Below are 21,108 nucleotides of genomic sequence, written 5' to 3' on the forward strand. Positions count from 1 at the left end.
GACCAGCTACCACTAACTCCTCCAGATGTTGTCTTAACGGCGTGCAATTTTCAGTGCGGTGCCCCTTTTTCTTATGGAATGTGCACCGAGATCTTTCGTCGTAGTCCTTTTGCGCTTCTCCCAGCTTAGCTAGCCATCTGATGAAAGGTTCATCACGTATCTCACTGAGAACGCGGTAGATTGGTTTCTTGAATACCGTGGTAATGGCAGTGCAGACTCTCAACCATCTTTTATCTCAGTCCTCGTCGTTGTCATGCATGCCTCGTCCATTCTTGCTTGGACATTCTACCATGTTCACCTTTGCCGTAGTCTTCTTATCTGGCGCTACTGTTGCACCAGATTTTGCCTTACTACGGGTGCCATCCTCCTCCACCCGAATATGTTGGTGCACTCTCTCCATCAAGGCTTCCATCGTGAGGGGTGGAGTCATAGTAATCGAATCCCTCAATCTGTTTCCGACTGGAAGTCCTATTTTGTATTGTGCGATGGCGAGATTTGTGGGACAATCTCCTATCTAGTTGAAGGTCTCCCAATAACGACTGTTATAGGATCTCAATGTCTCCTTGTCGCCCATGTCAATGGAGAGTAGTTGATCGATCTCTACTGGCGTTTTGGTGTTCGTTCTGAACCTTGTCACGAATGCCTCCGCTAACTGCGCCCAGGAGGCTATGCTGCCTTCTGGTAGCCTTTCGAACCAGGTTAAACCTAGGTCGCCAAGGCTGGATGGGAATAAGATGCACATCAAAGCCTCGTTCCGCCGGTATACTGCCATGACCTGGTGAAAGTGGTTTAGGTGCATGTAAGGATCTGTCTTCCCTTCATATGTCGTAAATTTAGGCTGGATGAAGCCTGAAGGTAAGGGTGCGTTCTTAATCGCCGGAACGAACGGCGAGCTATGCAACCTTCCCAGTGCTTTATCTGTTGGTTTGTAGGCAAGGTGCGGTATTGGCATTCTTACCTCGATGCTTCCATGCATCCGAGGAGCCAACCGCTGAAGGGCTGAAACTCTGTGTAGGTCGCATGCCCTAGCATCCTCCTTCCGTCGTGCCCTTTCTTCAAGCACAGTCCGTAAGTCGGCCGATCTAGGCAACTCCGTTTGCCTGGATGATGTCTGGTGCGTATGTAAGGGCCGATAGGTGCTTCCCTCAGTATATGACCTCAATGATCTCGTTCTCTCAAACCTGGAGTAACGAGCTCTAGAAGTCCTTGATTGAGTATCGCCTGTTCTGAGGTTCTTACTCTCTGCTTGCGATGGCGTGGTGTGCCTACCATGATTCTCAGAGTGGCGATGGGGCGTATTGCTTTTGTGCCCCTCTCCTGCCGCCACCCCTTTCCTTTTTATCTAGCGCTTCATCAATTCCATATCCGCTGCCATCTTCCTGATTAACTCATCCTGCTCCTTCACTTGATCCTCCAAAACTTGAGGGTCGATCCTCCGTCTCTGCCTATCGGGACTTGATAAGCGACGGGGGTTGTTACCCCGCCTTCCCCTTGCATCCCTCCGGGGATTCTGTCGCTGGGGCTCCAGATCTGCCATGAGAGGGATGTAAGGCAAACCTTCGCGCCTCCCACCTCCCTCTAGGGTTTTCCCGTCGATGGCAGACTGTGGCAAATCTTCATTGTGCGCCATTGCGTCTAATCTAGCGAGGAAAACTTTGATCAAGAGGTTTTGTTCTTTCTGTGATTCCCACAGACGACGCCAATTGTATAGGAAAAAAATAACCTTCTCGTATAATCCTGTTGATCAAGTCTGCGCTTCTCCAAACGTCGTCCCTTTACTCCTTGAAAACACAAACGTGAGCTAGCCGGCGGATGTGTGCCGGATACCTCTCCGATGCCTAAGTCAGCAAAATAGACAAATAGACAAAAAAACTCTGCGTATTCGGGAATCAAAGCTGTGTTACCTCTCCATAGGTGATGTTATAAGCTTTTATAGCTTCCGTGTGGCACAATCCTAGTAGGACTCTTACTCCTCCATATAGAGTCCTCCTAGGAATTACATTCTTGAAAGATAATACTTATCCTTCAACACCCCCTCATTACTTAAACCAAGTGAGATGGTCTTACCATGGTTGGATGTCAATATGACCGAGATAACATGGCCACGCTAAAGCCGCAGACTAGACCGAGCTCCAGCTAGCTCAGTTCTTCCTTTCACTGCACGTGTACCTCGGTTGACATATTCCAACTAGGTTGTCTGAAACCGTGCTATCCACAATGAGCTTGGACCGAGCTATTTAACCGCAAGGTCCTAAGCAGAAGCCAACATACTTCGGCCTACTATAGTATGACCGAGCTAACTGTCACCGCGCCGACCGTGGTGACCGAGCTAACCACCAAGCTCCTTCGGACCAAACTATCTGCAAGGCTCTTCTGGACCAGACTAATTACAAGGCCCCTTTTACTCAGCCTTTCTTACCGTGGCCCACAGAATGGCCCTTAACCCAGCTCGGCCCAATTTATATTTAAATTACCCTCTCATGTATATATATATATATATCAGATTAAAAAAATCTCCAACTTTTGTTTAAATAATTGTTAATATTGGTGTTTTTCTAGATGTTCTTCTGGGAAGCATTTAGTCATCAAGCTCTGTAAATTTGAAAAATCCTAGATAACAATAAAAACAAAGATCATAAATGATTGAGTCATCAAGTAGTGAGTTTGAATGTGTGTTCTCTGTGTGTGTGGATGCTTGAATGGTTTTTTTTTTTGGTTAATTTTCACTTGTTTTCTTAAGTGATTGAATGGGTTTATGAGCGATTTGAGGAAAACCCAGATGAAAAAATGGGGTAAATCACAAAACCCATAGAGAGAAAGGAGATGTTGGAGAGAAGAAGATGTTGGAGAGGGTGGGCAGAAGTTAAAATTGGTGGGATGCCATTCTTCTTTCCTCTTTCTCTTCCTCTGTGCTTGTATCTTCTTCCCCCATCTCTCTTCCTTGGTTTGGTTCTTTGTATGGGTGCGTTCTGTTTTTTTTTTTTTTTTTGAAAATTTGCCCCAAAACGACGTCGTTTTGGGGCACCACAGGAACGGCCGCAGAAGAACACGACAGAGGATCCGGACTCCAGGTCATCATCCTGGTGCTAAAATCGACACAACTCTAATTAATACTCAATATCACAAATATTTAAAATTTATTATTTTAAATTTGTGTTTCTCTTTTATTGAGATGAAAATTTATTAATTAAATATTTAAATTCCATTTGAATATAGACGACAATTGAAAGCAAGAGTAAAACTAATTTATAATTAAATAATGTAAATATAAAATTGATATAGTTAAAATGGTAGAAGTCAAATTGATTTTTAAATAATAGTTTGAGGTTATTTTACAATTAAAAATTTTTACTACAAATTTACAAACAAAATATTTCATGTAAAAAGTTCCAAAAAATGATGTGACAGTAATAGTGACATTTTGAAAACTATATTTTTATTGTGTCTTTTGATTTTAAATGAATAAATATGTATCTCTCATTTCATTTTGTTTTAATTTTTTAGTTGTATATGATTATCCATATAAATAAGGCATAGTATATCACAGGCAGTTATTAAACAACAGAAACCCCTATAGAAAAACAAACATGGCCTTAGATCAACAGTACCAATCAATGAATCCAAAGGAAGGGACTCAGGGCTGACAATGAGATTGCATTTGGTTGGTATATGTATCCAAGAGAACCCAAATAGACCAAATAACAGTAATGATGGTGTAAATGATTGCCTCATCATCATCTGGGGCAGATTGCATCTAAAGTGGGAAACCACTTGGGAAAAAGCATTGAAGTGTCCCCATAGAGAAGTCTAGACCCAAACCAGACTCTGTCCAAACATACTGAAAAGGGACATGAAAAATTGTCGATTCTCTACTATGATTGTTTTTTCTTTTCTAAAGTGGGCTTGTTACATATAAGAATTAAATAACTTTCACAAAGCAAACTCTTATGTTCTCTCTCTTTTAGACTAAAATTGTGTACTTTCTTTACTTTGGTTACCTCTACATTCTTTTTAGATATTAACAATTATATTTTATTTATCATTTCTCTTTTCAAATTTTTATCTGAAAACTTTGCTTTCCATGTGAGACTAATGCCTACTTTCTTTTTTACTTTGGTGTTTTTATTGGGTGAATGTACTTTGGTGTTTAGTAGTGCAAAATTCGAGACAAATAATTTAATGTGGCAATTATAGCTAAAAAAATTTATTAATATGTGCTACATGACACAAAATGATGAATATAAAGTCTAATTACGTGTATTAAGTGTTTATCAGTTTAGAAAGTGAACGTGTGCTACAATAATATAGTTAAAATGTGTGTTAAAATATGTGCTACATATTTATATATATGTAAAAATGGATCCCCACTTATTTCTCATGCCTCTTTCTTTCTCTTTACTTGTTGCTCTTTTCACACACACTCTCTCTCTTCCTCTCCTCTGCTTATGGCAGAGAATCCCTCTCTCTCTCTCTCTCTCTCTCTCTCTCCATATTGTTAGTTTGCTCTTTGCAGTTAAACAAACATCTTAGAAAAACAATCTCTCTCTCCATATTGTTGGTTTGCTCTTCGCAGTTAACAAACATCTTAGAAAAACAGTATGTATAGAGAATTCATTGGAGCACGATTTAATACCATTACAAGAATTTACACTTTTACCGACTAAAAATTTTGTCGGCAAAAGTCCATTTTTAGTCGGCAAAAGAAATCCGCGACTAATTTTTTTGGTCGCCACTTTGGTCGCCAATTGAGGGTCGCGGAAAGTAATTAGCGACTAAAAAATTTTTTAGTCGCGAAAAAGTTATATTTGCCAACTAAATTTTTGGTCGCTAAATATATAATTACTGCGACTAATCCATTTAGTAGCTAAAACACTTTAGTCGCAAAAAGTCATATGTTTCCGACCAAACATGTTAGTCGCCAATTCGCACATTCAACGACCAAATAGTTTGGTCAGCAATTGTCGCCATTTCCACGACCAACTAATTTGGTCGCCAATTGTTACATTCCGCGACCAAAAAATTTGGTCGGAAATACATTCCACGACCAAAAAGATTGGTCGGCAATATTCACTACAAGAAATCGCATTTTTGGCGACTAAAAATTTGATCGGTAAAAGTCAATTTTTAGTTGACAAAAGTTATTGGCAACTAATTTTATTGGTCGCCACTTTGGTTGCCAATTGAGGGTCGGCAAAAGTAATTGGCAACCAAAACTTTTGTTAGTCGGGAAAAAGTTAGATTTGTCGACTAAATTTTTGGTCGCTAAATATATCATTACTGCGACTAATTCATTTAGTCGCTAAAACACTTTGGTCGCGAAAAGTGATATTTTCCTGACCAAATATGTTTGTTGCCAAAAGAAAAAAATGGGCGACCAACTGTTTTCATCGCCAAAAGTTGAGGAATCGCTAACTAATAATTTAGTCGCCAAAAGGTAAGGAATTGCCGACCAATAATTTTAGTCGCAAAAGTGTAGAATTTGGCAACCAATTATTCAGTCGCCAAAAGACATTAAACAATCAACGACTAATTAGTTAGTCGTCAAATCTCTTTCTTTTTTTCTTTTTTTTTGAACAATCAATTTTTGTTTATAAACATTCAATCCAATATTGAACAAAATTCATTCAACCCAACCTAAATATAACATTAAAACTCATCATATTTTCCTGCTCAATCCCAAACTTTACAATCATTCCATTCAAAACATTAATTGAGACAAGTTTTAAACATCCATCCATTGAAAACCAATAAGTAATTGAACAAAAATTAAACGAAAAATCAATGAAGGAATCCAAAAAAAATTCTAAAACAGGGAGGAATATATATGGTTTTGAAGCATCAGCCTTGTGCTTGATCGTTTTTGGAAGTCACCTACAAATAAAATAAGAAAAGTTAGAATCTAGAAAACCATCCAAAATGAAGTATTCTCATAAAAAAAAAAAATTAACCATATGGAAAAAAATTATATGATTACATTACAAACATTTGATAATGACTCTACCACAATTAAGTATTGGCATACCTGAACAATGAGACAAAGCAGCTCAGCAAGTCTCGCCAAGCTAATCCTTCAGTAATACTTTGAGACAACAAGGATGTTCTGTAAGAAACAATAATGTCTTGTAGATGAACCATTGCAGCATATAATTCAAATATATAATTGAACATGAGTGAAAGATTACATGTTCTATTACTCTCTATCTGAAATCTTCAGCTGCTCTATTACCTAAAGAACCACCAAGCATGTTCTTTTCATTCTCAAATTCATCCTTGAATATATTCCATAAAGTCTTCCACTGAATAACCTCCATTGTAACACACTGTTTCAAGACCAACCTATGACAGAACAGAAGGGTAACTTTTACCTACTAAATTTGTATTGGTCGCGGAAAGTGGTCGCTAAAATTGCAGTTTCTTGTAGTGGGTGGTGGTCCGGGAGAGGTAGGGGTTGTGGTCGCAGAGTGAAGTGTTGTTGGGGTGGTAGACAGTAGGTGGTAGTTGAAGGGATACAACGTTAGTAGAGCAACGAGGGTGTAGAGGTTGCTGGTTAGTAGTTGCATGATGGAAAAAAAGCTACAGAGTGGTGATCGCGTGGGTGAGGAGAAGTTGAGAGTGTTAGTCGAAAGTGGAGGAGGAGATGGTTTGGTGAGTGTACGAGTTAGAATCTGAAATGTTTGGGCGTGTGATGTTTGGGGGTGTGAGGTTACAATTTACAAAGGATGATTTGTTTGGAATGTAATGAGATAAATGGAAAATTTTGATTTTTGAAATTATGCGTAATTACAAAATGGGTGTAAAGTAATAAAAGTGTTGTATAAATAGAAACTTTTAAAGTAAAAATATATGGTGTATATTTAAATTTTGTGTGGTTTTGTGTGAGTCACACTAAAAATAATTTTGATTCACATATTTTAATTTTGAAAAACAAAAATGTTAGAGATCTCAAAAATTCTATCAAATGTCTCACATGGGTGTAGAATCTACATGGGACTCACATTGTGTGAGTCCCACACCCATTAAAAATTTTGGTAGAATTTTTAGGGTGTCTAGCATTATTCTTTGAAAAATACTTAGTGCCCTAACATTTTGACCAAATATTTAATTAAATGTCTCATCTAGGTATGGACCTCATACTCATGTGAGACCCATACTTGTCACGACCCAAACCCGGCCCTATGGGTTTAGCACTGTAACCGGCCAGTAATCTGAGATTACTGAAGGCCAGCAGAACAGTAATACAGTAGTATAGAGTACAGGGCCTGGCGGAAGCCAAAACAGTAAATAAACAGTGTCCAATGAGCTGTGACAGTCTGTATGCAGAAAGATTTTTCACATATATACATAAACAGTACAGAACAGTATACACAACATTTACAATCATTCAGTCTAGGGACTCAATCCCTGCATAACAGTACAGTAAACATTCAGTCTATACAGAACAGCAAGACAGTACAGAAAGGGGAATTCTAAAACACCCCTAAGCCTTAGCATGATAGGCTTGGAACCTCGCAGTGAGGCACATTGGCTGGCTTGACAAAACTGGAGTCTAACCCACGCTCCTAGCTCCGATCTGGTGGCTGAGCGCCTACATATATATATATATATATAAACAGTGAGCTAAAGCCCAGTGAATAACATAATGCGTAAAGAGGTTAAGAATGAAATGTCCTTACAGTAATGAAAGCAGTTCATTAAACAATACTTCAGTCTTTCAGACAAAACAGTTATTCAGTCATATATGGTACATCCATTAGCATAGCAGTAAACAGTAGGTCTTAAAGACCGAACAGTAATGATGGCCATCAATCAGTATACAGTAGTGGTTCCACGAGGGAACCGACAGAGATCTCTGTAACAGTAGCAGTAACAGTATACAACAGTTGCTAAGGATGCCACAATACATTTCAGAATATAGGACATACATTCAACAATTAACAATAATTACTTCAGAAAACAGTTTCGTTAAACAGTCAGAAAACATTCTCCGTTGAACATATCTTTACACAATTGTTACTCACAGAGTTTGGGTTACAGTATGCTAGAGCGTGTCTCCCCAGTCGCCAACCCTACACAGTTAACAGATTGAACACACACTAAGCTACACAGTTGGGAAATATCATAACTTAATCCCTAATTTGCCTTGGTGTGTTCTACATCTATATCCTCAATAAGATGCCTTAAACGAGGCCTAAGAATGCCTAGGATGGGATGAGGACCCAAAGATGCACTTTTAAAAGCATTTTTTTCAGAATTTTCAGAAAACAGAGTCCCGCTCGAGCGCAAGTTTCCCCGCTCGAGCGGACATGCAACAAAGGTACACGCTCGAGCGTCAAATCCCTCGCTCGAGCGTACTGTAAAAGTACTGGATGGGTGAAATCTCCGCTCGACGGACGCTCGACGCCCGTTCGATCGTGAGACACATGCCTCCGCTCAAGCGCCCAATCCTCCGCTCGAGCGGACTATAAAACAGTGCGCAGAAATACTGGATGCTCGGATTCCACGCTCGAGCGCCACGTTTCCCGCTCGAGCGGAAGTGCAAGATCTGGAAAACCCAGATTGCACCTCCAAGCCAAAAACCAAGTTTAAATGCATCAAAACCGATCCTCTTGGGCTGGATTTCCAGAAAACACTAGTAAACATATAGAATGACATGGTTCAAAGCTCAATTTTGAGAAATCAAAGCCCAAGGGTGTTTAATTCAAACCCAATTCCAAACCATTTTCATGAACAATATGAACATGCAAACATGCATGAATTCAAATCAATTCAAAGCTTCAATTTGATGGTTTAAGGAGCCAATTGTTTCCAAAACATGATGAAATCATGGACTACACTCAAGACATGAACATGCATGTGACAATTTGCCATGAACTCAACTCAAATCCCACAATACTAACATGCATGCATGAATTATGCTCTATTACAACATGCTAGCACTAAATCATGGCTCAATTCTAAATTTTGACATGAAGCATGCAAGAATTAATTCTATGATAACAACAAGAAGATGAATGTCCTACCTTAGTCTTGTATTTAGGATAGGGAAGCTTAATTGTACAAAACTCCTTCAATTCTTCAAGATCTCAAGTTAAATCAACAAGAACAATTCTCTCTCTCTCTAACTCTCTTCTTTGGTCGGTTGAGGCAACACAAAGGCTAATGAAATGTTGTTTTTAATCAAATGTATTAAGTGTAATAAGGCTCAAAAGGTTTGACGTAGTGGGCCACTACAAGGCTAGTTTGGTAAATAAGTCTAACTTGGCCAATTAGCTCATTTTAATATAATTTAATCATACCTAATCAGTTTTCAGATAAATTTACCATAAAATCACATTAATTATGATGATCATAAAACATCAATCAATTCAGGATTCGGCCGCCGATAAGGCCTTCAATTAGCAGTTTAAACACTAAGCATGAACAGATAATCATACAGTCAGACAGATAGAATGCAATTTAACTAACATATACTCAGTCAATTCAGTTTCCAATTTCAGTCAGCCAATTCTGTAGTTTATTCAGTTCAATTATCAGTCATAATCAGTCTTGGTTAACAGTAATTAGCAGTTAATCAGTCATTAATCGGTAACAGTATGAGGGTTGTTACAGTCTCCCCTCCTTATAAGGAGTTTAGTCCTCTAAACTCGAGTTACCTTCATTTTGGTAGAAAACAGGGTTCAGTGGAAATAGTTCAGGATATCTTTTAGCCATGTCATCTTCCCTTTCCCAAGTGGCATATACGCCACCATGGTTTTGCCAGTCGACTTTCACTAACGGGATCTCTTTGTTTCTCAACTTCTTGGTCCGTCTGTTTACAATCTGTATAGGCCGTTCCTCGTAAGTGTAGTCATCACTCAGCACTACACGAGTAGGCTCTATTACATGAAAAGGATCCCGGAGGTAGTCTCTCAACATAGAAATGTGGAAGACATTATGCATATGCTCCATTTTAGGAGGAAGCGCAACTTGATACGCCACCGGATTGATTTTCTCAATAATCTCATACGGTCCGACGTATCTTGGCGCTAATTTGCCTTTGACTCCAAAACGAGTCTGGCCCTTCATTGGTGTCACTTTCACAAAAACGTGATCACCCACTTCATACTCTCTGTCCCGTCTTTTGACATCCGCATAACTTTTCTGTCTACTCTGTGTAGTTTTCAGTCTTTGCTGTATCAGTTTCACTTTTTCAGTTGTTTCATACACAATCTCGGGCCTAAGCAAAGGCCCATCTCCAACTTCTGCCCAGCAAATCGGAGATCTACATTTTCTGCCATACAATGCCTCGAAAGGCGCCATACCAATACTCGAATGGTAGCTATTGTTGTAGGCGAATTCAACTAATGGCAGATGACTTTCCCAATCTCCCTGAAAATCAAGGACACACATTCTCAGTAAATCCTCTAGAGTTTGGATGGTCCTTTCTGACTGTCCATCTGTCTGAGGATGATAGGCACTACTCAGCCTCAATTCAGTACCCAATGCGGTCTGTAGACTTTGCCAAAACCTCGATGTAAACTTCAAATCCCTGTCAGAAACAATAGACACAGGTACTCCATGCAGTCTCACAATTTCATCAATATAGATAACAGCCAATTTGTCCGCATTATAGATTGTCTTGACAGGTAAGAAGTGAGCAGATTTGGTTAGTCTATCAACAATAACCCAATTGAATCCATACCTTTTCTGGAGCGAGGTAACCCAACGATAAAATCCATCGTGATATGCTCCCATTTCCACTCTGGTATGGGTAGGGGTTGCAATAATCCAGCAGGTCGTTGATGTTCAGCTTTGACTTGTTGGCAATGAAGACATTTGGACACAAAGTCGGCAATTTCTTTCTTCATTCCCAGCCACCAGAAATTCCGTTTCAGATCTTGGTACATTTTCGTATTCCCCGGGTGGATAGACAATTTTGAATTGTGGCCCTCTTGCAGAACTCTTCTTTTCAGTTCAGTATCATTCGGTACACACAGTCTTTCTTGAAATTTTAGTACATTATTCTCAAATTTGAATCCCGGTCTCGGTTTAGATTCTCTTTCTTCGATGATCTTCTTCAAGAAGTCATCCAGTTGCTGTTTCTCTTTAATTTCTTCTATCAAGGCTGGTTGAGCAAAAATAGCAGCTAGCGTTCCACCTTGTTCTCTCAAAATAACTTCAATTTCAAATTTTTCAAGGTCACCAAGCAGCTCTTTCTGTCCGGTAAGCAAACAAGCTAAGTTGGCAATTGACTTTCGGCTCAATGCATCGGCAATAGTATTGGTTTTTCCCGGATGGTACAGAATCTGTAGATCGTAGTCTTTGATCAGTTCTAACCATCTGCGCTGTCTCATATTTAGTTCCTTCTGCGTGAAGAAATATTTTAGGCTCTTGTGGTCGGTGTATACTTCACATGTCGCCCCATACAGATAGTGACGCCAAATTTTCAGTGCAAACACCACCGCAGCAAGTTCCAGGTCATGGGTCGGGTAGTTCTTTTCATGTGGCATCAACTGTCGGGAAGCATAAGCAATAATTCTCCCATTCTGCATTAAAACACACCCCAAACCCTTATGAGAAGCATCACTAAATACAATATAACCATCCGTACCTGAAGGTAAAGTCAAAACCGGTGCAGTTACAAGTCGAGTTTTCAACTCTTGGAATGCTGATTCCCTTTGGTTAGTCCAGTCAAATGATGTCCCCTTCTGAGTTAACTGAGTCAATGGTAGGGCAATTTTGGAGAAATCTTTGACAAATCTTCTGTAATATCCAGCCAATCCTAAAAAGTTTCGAACTTCAGTCACGTTGGCTGGTCTAGGCCAGTTCACTACAGCTTTGATTTTCTGCGGATCAACAGAAATTCCATCTTTGCTAACAACATGCCCCAAAAACATAACATGGTCAAGCCAAAATTCACATTTAGACAGTTTAGCATACAGTTTCTGTTCTCTTAGGGTCTGTAGGGCAAGTCTCAGATGATGTTCATGTTCTTCTATACTCTTGGAGTAAATCAATATGTCATCAATAAATACTACAATGAAATCATCAAGGTATGGTTTAAAAATTCTGTTCATGAGGTCCATAAAAGCAGCAGGGGCATTCGTGACTCCGAATGGCATAACTAAAAATTCATAATGGCCATACCTCGTTCTAAAAGCAGTTTTATCAATGTCTTCCGGTTTAACCTTCAGTTGATGATACCCTGATCTGAGATCAATCTTGGAAAACACTTGTGCACCCTGTAACTGATCAAATAAATCATCAATACGTGGCAATGGGTATTTATTTTTCACAGTTACCTTGCTCAATTCACGGTAATCAATGCACAGTCTCAGCGAGCCATCTTTCTTCTTTACAAACAAAACCGGTGCACCCCGCGGTGAAGTACTGGGCCTGATAAACTTCTTGTCTAACAGTTCTTGCAATTGCACTTTCAACTCCTTAAGTTCAGTTGGGGCCATCTGTAAGGAGCTTTCGATATCGGCTGTGTACCCGGAATCACATCAACGGTAAATTCAATCTCCCTGTCAATCAAATCCCCTAGCAGATCATCTGGAAATACATCTGGGAATTCCCTGACTATAGGAATACAATTCACATCAGTTTTAACACTATCATCAGTAGACACCGTCAACACAGAACACAGATATCCTTTACACCCCTTTCTAATTAATTTAACAGTTTTCACTGACGAAATCAAATACGGAGGAGGTACTACTCCACTCCCATTAACACAAATTCAGGCAAACCAGGTGGACGAAAAACTACTTGTTTGGTCACACAATCAATAGTGGCATGATATTTTTGTAACCAATCCATCCCCAATATTACATCAAAATGATCAATGTTCAATGGTAGTAAATCAATAAACAGATGCATATCCCCAACAATGATTTCACATGCAGGGTATATATAAGCACATGTCATGGATCCTCCTACGGGTGATGATACGGCTAGCAGATAGTTCATGGGTTCTAAGGGTCTATTCAATTTCCGTGAGAAAGCATGCGATACATAAGAATGTGTAGACCCCGAATCAATCAATACATATGCATTTTGTGTACAAATAGAGAGGATACCTGACACAACGGTTTCAGTATTTTGCACGTCTCCCGGTACTAGGGCGAACACTCGGCCCGGCCTCATGGGCTCTTTCCCGGTAGCTTTGGGGTTAGGCTTTGGTGCTACAGTTGACGCTGCTGCGCTTGGCGTAGCTTTGCTACTAACTTGCGGAGCGGAGGGACAGTCTCTAACCATGTGGCCCACTTTGCCACATCTGTAACAGGCTCCGGATATTTTGTGACAAACCCCTTTGTGCTTGTTACCACATACAGAGCAGGGTGGAATGAACCTACTCCCTTGGTTGGGGCTAGTTGTCGACCCCGTATTCTGTTTCTTGTTGGCCGGGTTGTGCTTGCCTTTCTTGAATTTGAAACCCTGCCTTTTCCATGCCATTCAGTTGTTGGTGTTTCAGATTGTTTCACTGCTGCAATGTTCAACTCGGCCATCAATGCCCGGTCGAGAACACCCACAAAAGTCGGTAGTTTCAAAACACTTATTCGGTCAAGTATTGCAACATTAAGGCCACCCTCAAATTTTCTGGCCTTCTTGTAGTTAGTGTCCACCATATGTGGTGCATATCTGGCAAGCTCAGTGAACCTTGCTTCATATTCAGCCACAGACATTGTACCCTGTCTCAGTTGTTCGAACTCAGTCACTTTCCTATCCCTGACACACTGTGGGAAGTACTTTTCAAAGAAGGACTCCTTGAATTGAGCCCAAGTCATAACAGTATTTGTATCGCGGATCAACATCCACCACCTTCTAGCTTCTTATTGTAGGGTGAAGGTAGCTAACAATACTTTATTCGCTTCTGAGCACGGAAACACTTCAAATAGTTTTTCTGTTTCAAGCACCCAAGCTTCAGCCTTTAGCGGTTCCAGTCCTCCCTGAAAGGATGGCGGTTTCATCTTGCTGAATTTATGGGTGAGAGCAATAATATCCCCATCATTCACATTCGCATTAGGTTCCGGCTGTACCGGAGAAGGAGGAGGTGGGGGTTGTTAGTTCTGTTGTTGTTCAAGTCTAGCAGTTATCAGTTCCATCATTCTTTCCATTCTTGCCTCGGTAGATGAGGACTCAAGTTCATTTGCATTGTCCATTTCACTATAAGCAGTTATAACAGTTATAGCAATTGTAACATAAACAGTTGCATATTTGTCATACATAACCACACACTTATCATGCTCATGAGATGCCCTAATTGCTTTTCTAGGACACCCTATAGCTCATTTGGACACGTGTGTGCAGTATAACTCGTGGTTAACTATCGCTCTGATACCACTCTGTCACGACCCAAACCCTGCCCTATGGGTTTAGCACCGTAACCGGCTAGTAATCTGAGATTACCGAAGGCCTGCAGAACAGTAATACAGTAGTACAGAGTACAGGGCCTGGCGGAAGCCAAAACAGTAAATAAACAGTGTCTAATGAGCTGTGACAGTCTGTATGCAGAAAGATTTTTCACATATATACATAAACAGTACAGAACAGTATACACAACATTTACAATCATTCAGTCTAGGGACTCAATCCCTGCATAACAGTACAGTAAACATTCAGTCTATACAGAACAGTAAGACAGTACAGAAAGGGGAATTCTAAAACACCCCTAAGCCTTAGCATGATAGGCTTGGAACCTCGCAGTGAGCCACATTGGCTGGCTTGACAAAACTGGAGTCTAACCCACACTCCTAGCTCCGATCTGGTGGCTGAGCGCCTACAAGGCTATTTTGGTAAATAAGTCCAACTTGGCCAATTAGCTCATTTTAATATAATTTAATCATACCTAATCAGTTTTCAGATAAATTTACCATAAAATCACATTAATTATGATGATCATAAAACATCAATCAATTCCGGATTCGGCCGCCGATAAGGCCTTCAATTAGCAGTTTAAACACTAAGCATGAACAGATAATCATACAGTCAGACAGATAGAATGCAATTTAACTAACATATACTCAGTCAATTCGGTTTCCAATTTCAGTCAGCCAGTTCCGTAGTTTATTCAGTTCAATTATCAGTCATAATCAGTCTCGGTTAACAGTAATTAGCAGTTAATCAGTCATTAATCGGTAACAGTATGAGGGTTGTTACAATACTCATGTGAAATATTTAGTAAAATAGTTGGTAGAAATATTGGGACCTCTAACATTATTCTTTAATTTTTAGGTGCCGTTTGGTAACACTTACGTTTTCAGTTTTCTGTTTATATTTACAAAAATTTTAAAAACTCAAATAAAAACTTGTTTGGTAAAATTTTTGATTTATAAATCAGTGGTCTCAGTTTATAAATTTGGCCAAAAAATGAAAACACAAAAAATGTGTTTTCATTTTGAGTTTTCAGTTTTTTTTTTTACCACCCAACACTCGCCACCACCCGCCACCATTTTCCACCACCATCTTTCGCCACCACCTTTCGTTTTTTAACTTTCTCAGTTTACAAAATGTATTTTTTGACTTTTTCAATTTTTTTTATTTATTTAAATTGTGCACATATCAATCGTTACACAAAAAATGTATTTTTTTACCACCCAACAAGAATGCCCATCAAAGCCAATTAAAATAAAGAAGTAAGCAATATCACAAGCTTATTTATAGCTTTAGCAAAAAGTGATAAAGAATTGCTTCAATGGATGGCCAAGTGTCTACCCTAGTTTGGCAAGTTGTGCCAACCTTGAAAAGCATTTGTATCAATCAATCAAATTGGCCCTTTTTTTTTTTTTTTTTTTTTTTAGCTAGCGAGCCTCTTTTTTCTAAGATCCCTATCGTTATCTTTACGTTTGCTCATCTCAAGTAATAGTTTCATCTATATATATATATATTAATGGCTAATATTTGTAATCTGTGTAGAATTTAAATAGATTAAAAAATAACAAATATATTAATATTATAATATGTAACGATTGATATGTGCACAATTTAAATAAATAAAATAATAAATACATATTTACTTGTGTGCGACTCAAATGATAAGGATCATCTGTTTTTAAACAAAAAGTTCTTGATTTTTAGGGTTCGTTTGTCATGTTTAAAAAAAGTTAAAAAGTCAAAAAATTACTATCTTATTTAAATTACATTATCTTATTTAAGTCACATCACTTCAAACCCAATCCAAGCCCAATCAATATTTCATAAAAAGTCAAAAAGTGCACTTATTTAGAGGCCCTCATGGGTTACCCCCACATCCATAATTCGGGTAATTTGGAAAGTTAATAAAAAGTTTAGAAAATAGTAGATTATTATATTTTTTGATTTTTTATAAAAAAATATAAAATATGAATTGAGTTTGAAGTGATGTGGTATTGATGTAATGTGATTCAAATAAAATGATTATGACCTAAATAAAATAATATGCTAAAATAGCATATGTTATTTTAACACATGCCAAATAAACACTTATTTTTAATTTTTAATCTATTTTGAATCATATCATCTTTATATTTTTTATATATAAAAAAATAAAATTTTTAATTTTTAATTTTTTTTATTCAAAAAATAGGCATGAATCTCGATTTAGGCCTATTTTCGTTATTTTCTTTTTAATTTCATATTTTTTTTTGTCAGGTCAGGTTTACAGGCGACTGCCCATTCCATAAGTTAACAGCTTAGGCATGCATGACTTCTTTTTTTTTTTTTTGATTCAATGGAAAAAAAAAACACAGCAGCAGAAGATTAGCAGTACACTACAGAGATAACATAGTAGCAAAATAACAAAACAACAAGAGGGCTAATCCCTCAGCTCAACAGTGCCAAGTATGTCTGCAATAAGCAGCTCCTGCAATACGTTTGGGGGATCTTCCAACAGGACAACATGTTCCTTTTGAGCAACACCAATCTGAGCCAGTTGATCAGCACATTTGTTGCCCTCACTCAGAGTGTGCTTTAGAGAACAGTGGCATCTTTTTAGCAGAAATTTGGCATCCTCAATAAGAGCTCTGTAGGGGATCCTCAGCCCAAGCCTATTCCAAGATTCATTCGTGCCAGGTAGACCTAGGCAAAGATACAAGTATATATAGACCATATATTCTGTAAATAATTAATAATTAGTATATAAAGAATAAAGAATTCAGTTGACTTCCATTATTGTTTTAAAAATAAATAATTAGTATATAAAGAATAAAGAATTCAGTTGACTTCCATTATCGTTTTAAAAATAAATAAATAATTTGTGAATCCAGAAGACTCTCGAGGATATCTTGGATCTATCAATTAGAGCTCATTTGGAATGTTCATTAGAGTTAAAATAATTGCATAAGATAAAATAAATTATTTTAATTAAATAAAATAAAATATTACATTTAATTTATAATTATTTTATTTTTTTATCACAAAAGTAAAAAAAAAAATCAAAAAGTCTATCTCAAATGAGACATTTTATCCCCATTCAAAAAGTCAACTCAGATTCCAAACAAGTTCTAAGTGTATTAATGTGGATCAGAACTAGCGTGGTAAATGTACTTGCACATAACACAAATAAAAAGGATGGAGAGATGTTAAGAACTCTAAATAATCTATTAAATTTTTTATTAAACCTCTCACATAGTGTTGAATTTACACGCGTATAAATTTGTGTGGATCATACACATATGTAAAATATTTGATAAATTATTTAAGATTCATAATATTTTTCAAAAAGACAACAATTCTTTAGATTCGTTAAAATAATATATTTATAGAAATGGCATCTGTTAATCTTGACAAGAGCATGGGTTCGGGTGGGCCAGACGGGGCACGACAGGGCATCACATCTAAGAAGGAAGATTTATGTAATAATTTTTTATACAATAACTTCAAAATGATGATTTAAATCTCAAAATACAATTAATTTGATTGCTTAAAGTGATTTAAAAGTTTAAACTATTCTTAAAAATGTCATTGTTTGGGCATTACATTAAAAATTATTGTAGAAAATTTGAATCCATCTAACTACGGCTAGATTGAGGTTTTTACTATGGCTTCGTTTGGGAAGATGGGTTGGGTTAGATTAGGTTTGGGGTTATTTCAGTCATAAAAAAGATAAAATAGATTTTTTAACCAAATAAGACAAAACATCACATCTCATTTATAACCATTACATTATTTCTCTCACAAAAAATCAAAAAAGTCAAAAAGTCATTTCCAAATGAGACTTTTTAACCCTAGACTAAAATAGCAAAAAAAAATCAAAGAACCAATCTACTTTCCAAACGAAACCTATAAAAAGATGAAATTTTAAGAGTGGTTTGGGATGATCTAAATAAGTATACTTTTTGACTTTTTATGAAATATGGGTTGAGTTTGAAGTGATATGATAGAGAGTTGATGTGATTTAAATAAGATGATCTGACTTAAATAGGATAATAATTTTTTGACTTTTTTAGATTATGACAAATAAGACCTTAGTATACATTATATATTTTACAATTGCGCTACGTAGCTCGAATTGAAAGCCCCCAAATTGCCCGAAATCCCAAAACGACGTCGTTTTGGAATTATTATTATTATTATTATTATTCCCTTTTTTCCTTCCTGTTTGTCTGAAGAAAAAGAAGAAGAAGGAGAAAAGAAGAAGAACATCATCATCATCAACAACATCTTCTTCATCACTTCATCATTAGCCAACATTTTTTTCCCCCCTTCAGATCTGGATTCAGATCTTGATCTACTAGAAAAAATAAAAAATAAAAAAAAATCAACAACAACAACATCTTCATCAGCATCACCATCATCAACGCATCATCTTCATTTTCATCATCAACACATCAGAGCTAGAAATCGCAAGGGTGAGCATCCACCGTCGCACCTTCCATCACCATCGCTCGCACTGCCATCGCCGTCTCTCGCACCGCCATCGCCATCGCCGTCTCTCTCTCTCTTTCTCCCTCTCTCTTCTCCTCCTCTCTCTTTCTCCCTCTCTCTTCTCCTCCTCTCTCTTTCTCCTTCTGTTTCTCCCTCTCTCTCCCTTTGTTTCAGACAAAAGGAGAAAAAATAAAATAAATAAATAAACTATCCAAAAAGATGATGTCGTTTTGGACAGTCGGGGGATTCAGGAGAAAAACTTTAGAGCTACAAAATATTTTCCTATGTTTATTTTTTTTTTTATGACTAGCATTATATTTATTAAAAAAAAAACACACGTTTTTTTAGCATACTCGAGTCCCAAAAAATCATCACGATTGGAAGCATCCTACCTACAAAAGAGAGAAGAAAAAAAAGGATGGGGTTATTTTTGAAATTTTCTTCAATCTGAAAGGCATTTATCAACTCAGAGGTAGGTGAGATTGTGGTTAAGGCTTGCGGTTTAAGCCCCAAGGTCACAGGTTCAATTCCTTCTCTCCTTGACCAATCTTCTGGGCGAAGCATGAACGAAACACAGTTGGTTAGAAGGTTAGATCTCAAAACTTTGGACTTGCAGAAAGGTAGTGAGAATTTTCCTGTAACAAAAGAAGAAAAAGAAAAAAAAAAAAAAAGGCATTCATCTACCAACCAATCAAAGAATAATGCTTGGGACCTCCTTTTGGGGGTCACCCCCTCACCCCCCTTTGCCACGTGACGGGTGGTGATTGGAGGAGCAGGAAAAAAAAGAAAAAGAAAATGAAAATGTAACCAATGAGAGAGAGAGGGGGTCAAAGGGGGTGGGGGAAAAAAGGGGATGAATCATTGTTGCCAATCAAATATCAAAAGTACTATATGAGATTGACGGGGGGCTTCTCTTTGTACACAAGTTACCAAATGAGAATCAAAATCACTAAAAAAAATAAAAATAAAAAAGAAAATACTTTTCGATCAAAATTTTATGGCTCTTATGATTATGGTCATGTTTGTTTTTGTTTTTGTTTTTGTTCAGTGGTCATGGAAGTGTTCGGACAACCTTATATACATCTGGATTAATGCCCTTTTTAATCTTATCAAGAACATATCATTGACATAAAAAGAAATTAATTAGAAATAACTCTTCGTAACTTATTTCAAAAATAGAATTCTGAACAATTGTTTGAGGAGCACAGAACAACTAATCGAGACAAGTATTCATGATTATGGCTTTATTTGAGAAGTTAGTTATTTTAGTTGACTAGTTATCTTTTTGATTATTTTAACCTGATTAAAATAGTTATGTTTAGAAAGATAATTAATTTTTTTAATAAAAAAGTGAAATGATTTTAGGTTGAATGTGATATTTTATCTTATTAATTATTTAATCTATTTTATCTTTTAATAAACTATTTTAACTCACTTTTCTTCCCAAAACAAGGCTTATATTTGTTTTCCCTCCATGGGCAATGAGCTTGAATTATTGATCTTATAAATTCCACACACATAAAAAAAAAATAATAATAATTAAAAAAAATGGGGTTTGGTTGGGAAAATTGTTATGGAGCTGGCATTCCCATAAAGTGGTGATGCTGCTAATATAATTCCATGAAATTAAAAATGAAAAAATTATAACGGCTACATTTTATAAAATTAAAAAGTCACTCTTCTATGTAGGGAGTACTTTTACATAATTTTATAAATTTAATTTAAATCAATTAATAAATAAATATATATTTTTATTTTATATCTCAAAGTTGGTATAATTAGGGGTGTGTGCGGTGTAGTTCGGATGGTTTGAGAGTAAAATTATAAACCGAATAGCGGATTAGTAGATCGTTAAATTGCGGTTTGAGGGGTTTTGAATGGATTGATAGATTGAAGGATATTTTAACCAATTATCAAGTCTTTGCATAATATATAACATTAATTTGCATAATATTCATGCATATAACACAAATAAATTTTCATATATATAACTACTAATTTGTAATACATTTAACATATTAAATATATTTTACACTCATTTTTATTTTGATATTTCATTATTGGTTGAAAAATATATATGAATTAACTATAGTAGAGCGGAGCGGTTTAAAGGTGGATTATAAATTATAAAGTTTAAACCACGGTTAGCGGATGAAGCGGTACATATTGATACGGATCAGTGCAATTTTAACTAATTAGGTAGTATTTTGCATAGCCCTAGATACAATACAATACAACACAAAAGGGCCTATACTTTTAGTTGAGAAGTTATATAATTTTATT

The sequence above is a fragment of the Camellia sinensis genome, chromosome 10 (assembly GCF_055761805.1).
Source record: "Camellia sinensis isolate YWXY chromosome 10, ASM5576180v1, whole genome shotgun sequence".
NCBI classification, from domain to species: Eukaryota; Viridiplantae; Streptophyta; class Magnoliopsida; order Ericales; family Theaceae; genus Camellia; species Camellia sinensis.